The sequence below is a fragment of the Phocoena phocoena genome, chromosome 4, assembly GCF_963924675.1.
Source record: "Phocoena phocoena chromosome 4, mPhoPho1.1, whole genome shotgun sequence".
NCBI lineage: Eukaryota > Metazoa > Chordata > Mammalia > Artiodactyla > Phocoenidae > Phocoena > Phocoena phocoena.
In genome coordinates, this window is record NC_089222.1 from 69,501,704 (window position 1) to 69,509,939 (window position 8,236).

Here is an 8,236-nt window from a genome sequence, read left to right on the forward strand (position 1 = left end):
TACAATGTGGGGACCAGGAGGGACTCTAGAAGTCATTCAAATGAGGTTAGTTAGATGTCCAGACTCAAGCCTCTACTTCTTAGTCTAAGGCTTACTCCAAAATGTTAGCTTGCTGACTCTCATTTTTATCTTAAAGAGTACCAAGTGACAAACTTCTGAAACAGGTAGCCAACAGTGTTAGAAGCTGGTAGGTTTTGGCTTATCAAATTTTAAAGTATCCTTTATATTCAAAAAGGATGGACAACTTTTAATAATACATTTCAATTAAATGAATAATATTAAAATCTTACTTAGCTCTGCAAAAATCTTTCCTTGATTATTTGTGAGGCACTTGTGGATTTAACACTGCTTTCTTTATGAAATTTAGTAAGATTTGTATTGTGTATGCTGAATGACATTCTGGTTATTAGAATGCAAATTAGCAAAGAAGGAGTTAAGTGTACTGCTTTAGTGTACATATTAGTTAGGATTATTTCAGTCTCAAATGGCAGGAACTTAACTCAAATTAGCTTATACCAAAAAAAAAAAAAAGCTCCCTGGCTGGGAAGAATAGGGTAGTTTAGAAGCTAAAAGGAAAAGCTATAGAAAAACAAAGCATCTAGGGCAGGAATTATGCACTCCTCTTTGCTTATTTTTCCTTAACTTCATTCTGCAAAAGGTTTCATTCTTCATATTTTAAATAAGACATACCCCCTGGCAGCTCTCATATCATTTCCTCTCAGTTAAGCAACCCATAAAAGGAGGTGGGGACTCCTTTACTCTAGGTTCTATCAATATTAAAGATCTTGAATTGGCACAGCTTGGGGCACTTGGCCACAGTGGGAGATAGGGGAATCTTGCATCAGGATTATACGAGTGACATCCTCACAAGAACCACATGCAACTTGGGAAGTGTGATTTCCCCAGAGAAAGGATGCTAAATTTTAAAAGGATGTTCAATTAAAAAGAAATTTTCCCCCTAGAGTATTTTTGATAACGGTATCTGCCAAGATAATCTCTCATGAGTTAGTCATTTCAGAGATGGCATATATCAAATTCCAGTACTGGCCTTATGTATGGAAGTTTTCAAAGACTGAAATATTGTAAAAACGAATATTGATGGAGGCGCAATAAGATGGGCCCTCATCTAACTCTGGTGGTAGTGTAAATTGGTATAACCTTTTGTAAAGCAATTTGATGTGTTATGAAGCTTGAAAGTATTTCACACTCTTGAATCCAGTAATTCCATTTGTAAAAGTGAATTCTAATAAAATAATCACAATGTGGATAGATTTTTATATGCAACATTTGTAATAATTCTGAAATAAAATAAATGTTGAGAAAAGTTGATTTAGTTAAATATAAATATATGGTGGGCTAATATGTAGATTACATGATACCCTCTTCACATGATTTTGCTAATATGTTATGTTTGCAAGGTTGAAGGGAAACAAATGCCCTTATGAACTGTTGGTAAGAATGTAAATTGATGCAAAGTCATTGAGAGGAAATTATAAATTTTATAATCATGAAAATGTATATCAAAATTAAAAATGCAAATATAGCCTAGCAAATTTATTTCTAAGAGTTTATCCCATTGATAGTCCTGTACATACCCAAAGAACATTCACTGCAATAGAAACGTTTATTCGCAATAGAAAATATTTGAAATAAGTTAAATGTCCACCAGTAAGGGACATATTTTTAAAATGCAGCACTTAAAAAGAAATGATCGGGGCTTCCCTGTGGGTGCAGTGGTTAAGAATTTGCCTGCCAATGCCGGGGACACAGGTTCGAGCCCTGGTCTGGGAAGATCCCACAAGCTGCAGAGCAACTATGCCCGTGCATCACAACTACTGAGCCCATATGCCACAACTACTGAAGCCTGCACGCCACAACTACTGAAGCCCATGAGCTTAGAGCCCATGCTCCACAAGAGAAGCCACCTCAGTGAGAAGCCCACACACCGCAACGAAGAGTAGCCCCTGCTCGCCGCAACTAGAGAAAACCCGCGTGCAGCAACGAAGACCCAACGCAGCCAAAAATAAATAAATAAATAAATTTATTTATTTTTAAAAAAGAAGAAATGATCTATATCTCTTTTCTTTGAAGTGTAGTTGATTTACAATGTTGTATTCATTTCTGCTGTACAGCAAAGTGATTGTTATGCATATATATACATTCTTTTCTATATTCTTTTCCGTTATGATTTATCATAGGATATTGACTATAGTTCTCTGTGCTATACAGTAGGACCTTGTTTATAGAATGGTCTACATTGTTATCTGCAAAATATATTCTATAAAAAAAGCAAACAGCATCAAACGCTACTATAGTAGACTCTATTATAGACATCAAACGCTGCATCTACATCTACTATAGACATCAAACACTGTCTATAGTAGACTCTCATTTATCTAATATTTTATGAATATGCTTGCATGAAATAGATACAGTTGTGTGGTAGACATGACTAGTATTCACTTATATCCAGTTCTCTTTTCCTTCTTGGACATACGGAAGATTATACTTTCCAAACTTCTTGCATTTACCTAGAGCCACGAAACTAGTTCTGGCAAATAAAATGTGACTGGGAGTGACTTTTGAGCTGATAAAAATGAAAAGCCCTCTTAACACTCACCAGTCTCTCCCTCTGTGTTCAAGCAAGGGTCTTGTGTTGAAAACGTGAGCCACAAGATAAAAACAGTTTGGGTGGCTGGCACATATAAAATATCTGCCTGAGGGTAACCAGGACTGGCAAGAAGTTTGTAGGAACAAAAAATAAGTGCTTACTGTGTTAAACTATTATGGATTTTGGGTTTTCTTTTTTTTTTCTTTAATTTTAAAATAAAAGCTTTAATTTCAAAATTTTCTAGTTGCCTTTTTACTAGAGGCACTGTAATTCATCATTCAATGTAGGACACTTAAAAAAATTATATGTAATTTACATATAAGTAAAATACAGACATCTTAAGTGCATAGCTCTGTGAATATTTACATGTGGGTGCATCTATGTAACTGCCATCCAAAACAAGGTAAGCTCACTTAATTATGCTGAGACAAGAGGCATAATCAGGACTGATCGCCTCCTTGTGAAAAGATTATTTGGGGTAAGAATATTATCAGTGATATATTGTATGACATCAGGAAACCCATTGCTGCTCTTACCATTCCTGGTGATGATAAGTTTGAATGCTTGGTTAAGGGGTACATAACCAAATTTGAACTTTTGCCTGTAAGCCCCATCTTGCCCAATGTAGAAATTTACTTGAGGCACTTTCAAGTACATTAATTCCATTCAGCGAATTGGCATTTAAAAAACGTCCTCATCTCCTTTCTCTTCTGCTCCCTTAGGGCTGGGAATCTTTGGAGAGATAGCCACTTCCACTTTTGTCAGTTCACAGGCTTTTTTCATGCAACCCCATAAGCAGGCTGTGCACCCTGTAAGCGGGAATCGTGGAGAGTGCGGAGCGGAGTTCGGCTGTCAAATGGCGCCGTGGAGTTGATTTGTAGTCACTTCTCTATCGTTAATTATAATCATAGCTGTACCCTTTTTACTGGTATTGTGATCTCACGGCAGGTTTCTCGTTAATACTTTATTCCTGTGTACACCCTCAGGGCACAGCATATTGTCCTCCAGGTGTGGAGGTGTGGAAAATTGCTGGCAGGTAACAAGAAGGGTGCAGACACCCTGCTTCGTTTATCAGGCACCCAAGCCTGTCCAGTATGAAGTTGTAAATGGACCCAGCCCTCTGTGTTAGCAGGGAGAACTCTCCTCTGAACCACGCACCACCAGACCCCACAGGTCTCTTGTGATTGCTCCAACTCCATCTTCACGGCCCTGGCTGTAATTCTGCTCCAAGAGGCAAACACAGCTTCCAGGTCAGGGGCAGACGTTGATACAACTCCCTGAAGAGTGGGAGCTCCTTCAAGGGCAGGTGCTCCCTCCTCAGGAGGAACAGCCCCTTCAAAAGACATCTGTTTATCAGAACATTCCAGAGGTAGTTCTCCCTTGTGCAACTTTGATTTTCTTCTCGATGGAGATAGGATCCTGGCCTCCTCGGCTGTGGCAGGAATGTTTTCTTGATGAGGGTAGGCATGTTCACAGAGTCCTTTAGATCCGTCTAGTTTCAGGCCTTTGGTGCTTAGTTTTAACTGCTGGCACCAAGCGCACACAACGTCCCTGTGAATCAGATTGACAGGTGGCAGTATAGAAGGTAAAGGAAGAATCGGCATTGTCTTCTGAGGTTTCACACTGTCACAACATTGTGGCATTTTTCGTGGACAGCAATTACTGTTATCTTTTATAGATCTTTTTCTTTTGGTCCCCTTCGCTGAGTTTTCTAGTATATCTGGTTTACTAGAAGCCCCCTGTCCCTCTTCGGCATCTACTGATGTAAGTTGGAATTTGCAACTCATATATTCTTCCTCTGCCTTCTTTGTGGAGTTGTACTCCTGGTTGTCTGCACTCTCCATGCTCAGAAATTTCAAGGTTGATAAAACGGAGACTCTCCTTACTTCTTCATTTCGTGTTCTCTTTATCACAGAAAAAAACGTAGTCTATTCTAATTACCATAAGCAGTTCATTCGGGAAGCCAAATGTATTTAAAAGTGGCTTTACTGTTGTAACATATAGACTGCAGATTGTATAATGACTCATGCAACAGAAGTGAATTTTTTTTTCACTTATCAATTCATGGAGGTTCTGCACTAACTGTAATGATGGAGGTCGCCATCTCTTACTTCATCTAGTCATTCAGGAACTCAAGGTGATCATGTTTGTAGTCTCTTTTCCCTGTGGCTTCCAAAGTTTTCTTGGATATTAAAATTCAGCTGAAAGAAGGGCAAAGATCACAGAGAATGGCATGTGGGAGGTTTTTATGGGAAGGCCTGGAGGTGACACAATACACTTTTACTTATTGGCTAGGAACTTATCACAAGGCCATACCTTGTGTATGCCAGTGTAGTGATTTGGCTGTGTGCCCAGGAAAAGAGGAAATTAATTTTGTTGAACACAATTTTTCTGCCAGGGATGGAGGGACTTACTTTTTATTATATATTCGGTGATTACGCTTTGAACTTAAAACAGTGGGCATATTTTACTTTTGGGTCAAAATAATCACAAAATGACATAAAAAAAATGCTCTTGATATATTTTTTGCTTTAATTTTGTGAGGTTTTTTTTTTTTGCTATTTTTAAAGTTAAATGTGTGCCCTTTATAGAAAATGTAGAAAGTAAGATAAAAATAACTAAGCAGAAGAAGTTATCCAGTAACCACCATGATCCCACCATAACGATCTTATGAGGGTAAATGAAATTATAATCCCTATTTTATAATTGAAGATGGTAACCCCCAGGGACTGTAATAAACTTGTCATATTTAGGAAGTGGCAGAGCTTAGAGGAAAGAAGAGCCAGGGAAGCTTTCACAGAGGAGGATATAAGGAATTTTGCATTTCTAATTACACTGGGAGAAGGAATAAAACTAGAGAAACATGTAAGGCAAGGGAAATAATGCAATCAGTTTTACATATTTTATGTTTGAAGTACAAATTAAATATCTACGTGTAGCTGTCCAATAGGCGGTATGAACCCGGGTACTAGAAAGAAGACTGGTCGGGATATTGAGATTTATGTGTCACAATGACAGAGGTTCGAGGCGCTAGTATTAAAGGTCATAGATAGAGTTAAGAAGAGGCAGAATCCTGAGCTACAACACAATTTACAAGTTAGATGTTTTTTGTGATTGTTGAAGGCTAGAATTGGTTTTTATTTCTTTTCTTGATGCTTTGGTCTGTTTCCCTGAAGAGCTCCCATTGGAACAGTTAGAGTTGGATGCAGCATGAGACGCTGGCCAAGATTCTAAGTGGTGACGGTGGCCTGATATTAAAAACATCCAGGTGTTCAGCCCTACTAGCCCCAAGGTTGTTATTCTTAACTGTTGTGAACATCTGTTCCTATAAGTATCAAAAGACAGAGAACTTGGAGAACTTATTTTCCTTCTGGCTCTGTTACTAATTAGCTGTATGAGTTAGGAGAAATTACTTTTCCACCCAGGGTTCTGATTTCCTCATATCAAAAATGAGGAGACTAGGCTAAATAATCTTTAATTACCTTCCAGCTCTACAACCCCAAATCTATGATGAGTCATAATTATTCTAAACTTCCTAAACTTTATACTCCCTTCTGCTTTTATAGAAATTATTACTTTTCATTCTAGATATGTAAATGCAACCTTATGTAGATAAGGTTATCTACATCAATGTCTCATCACTCCTATTAGACCATAACCACCATAGGTTAGAAAAGCAACAATTATCTCTGTGTCTTCCTTGGTATCTAGTACAGAATCTTGCACAATATAAATTCAAACAAGGAACAAAGACACATTTTTAAACTGAAAACTTGGTGTGGTGTGCAGACTTTTCTGATGATAACGTGCTAAAGTTTGAATCCATGATCCTGAAAAGCATATTCTAGAATCATTGGACTTAAAGCATAATGCTTCCTGGACAATTGTAGAATAAGGTTTGAATAGCCCCACAGTATTTCTCATGCCTACGATACTAATGTATAAAAAATTCTCTGAAAGATATACCTCAAGTAACTTGGAGAATTTTCCCGATTACATATTGCGCTTAGGGTGGCAATGTTCACTTATATTCACTCCTTGGAACCTTGGCCGTACACTGCTTTGACAGCTTGTCAGCAGTAAATCTAGTCAAGGAGGGTTTTCCCTTTGGAAAACGTCACACAGCTTGTGTCGCTTGTGAGGAAGAAAGGAAAATATAGCAAACTTACTTCATCCAATTAACAAAGACGTGTAGGTTGTCTTGTGCAACTGGGCAAATGACAATGGAGGAAGTTAATTTTATGGTCTGTGAAAGCCTCTCATTTGTGGTGACAAACTCAGGAACTCCAAAGAATAAACTCTCTTCAAACCATTTCCAATTTCTTTGCTTTGATAATTGTGGCAATGAAAAAAAAATCTCTTTCCTTGTGTAAGTAGGAATGGTTCAGTATTTGTATCAACACATTAGACATTACTCAATAATTCATAATTTGTCAGCATGGATCTTAATAGAATATTTAGGTTTATATCTTCCTCTTTGGCATTTAGACCTGTTGTATGGTGTTACACAAAAGGTATTAAACCTTTAGTTGTAAAAATGTAGGAATAAGTATAAAATCTAATACTTCTAGGGTGTGAATGCAAGTTAGTTCACTGTATAGTGGCTCAGTTTTCTCATACATAAATGATTTTAATAGTCTAATATTTTTATTGTCATAAGATCATTTTGAGGATCTCTGTATAACCATTTGTGAAGTTGTAAAATTCAAAGTGTCATATCAATATAGATGTATATACGGTTTTGCCACATTACTATTGTCAGTGAAATATTGCTCCCAATTAGTTGCAATCACTTATGAAATAGAATCTTACATCTTTACTGTGGTTAATGAGCCATTTTCACGCAGATGTGTACTAAGAATTTTGCCATACTTTATGATCAGGCATTATTTTTACCCATTTTACTGATAAGAAAAGTGAGATGCAAAAGTCTTCAGAGACTTTTCTCAATAATACTAATCAAGTCTCAAAATTCTGTGGTACTTTAATCCAAATCTACTATTTTCTGCTTCTACCATGCTATTTTAAATAGGGTCATTGAGGGACACCATCGGTTCAGATGATATTTGGGCAAATACCTGAATGAAGGGAGGCAGTAAGCCATACTGAGGTGTGGGCAAAGGGCACTCCAGGGTGAAGAAACAGCAAATGGAAAGTTCCTGAGTCAGGGAAGAATTGTTGTCTTCAAGGAATACGAATAAGTCTAGTCTAGTGTTACTGAAGTCAAATGAATGAAAAAGTAGAAAGAGAGAAAGTCAAAGAAGTTGTCTATGAAATCCACAGACCAAGTAAATGTTTGAATTATATTCTAAGAGTGGTGAAATGCCATTGATGTCTAAATAGGGAAGCAACATGATCTATCTTATATTTGAAGCAGATCATTCTAGCTCTTGTGTGGAGCATGCGGCCTAAAAGTGAAAGCAGGAACAATACTTGCAGGATAAGGGTAGACTAGAGCTTGGACTAGGATGACAGAAGTTGGGATAATAAAGAATAATCAGATTTGGATGATATTTTTGAGTAATACCAACAATTATATTTATTTGTTGAAAGTAAGGATTGAGAGAAAGTGTAATAAAAAATGTCTCAGGTTTTTGGCCTGAGCAACAGTGCTAATGGTGGGGG

General features: G+C 37.3%; 1 pseudogene; it reads right to left on the reverse strand.

The window, feature by feature from the left end:
• Positions 1-3,567: 3,567 nt before the first annotated feature.
• On the reverse strand, positions 3,568-4,455 carry LOC136122820 (developmental pluripotency-associated protein 4 pseudogene; annotated as a pseudogene).
• Between the last annotated feature and the right edge of the window lie 3,781 nt (positions 4,456-8,236).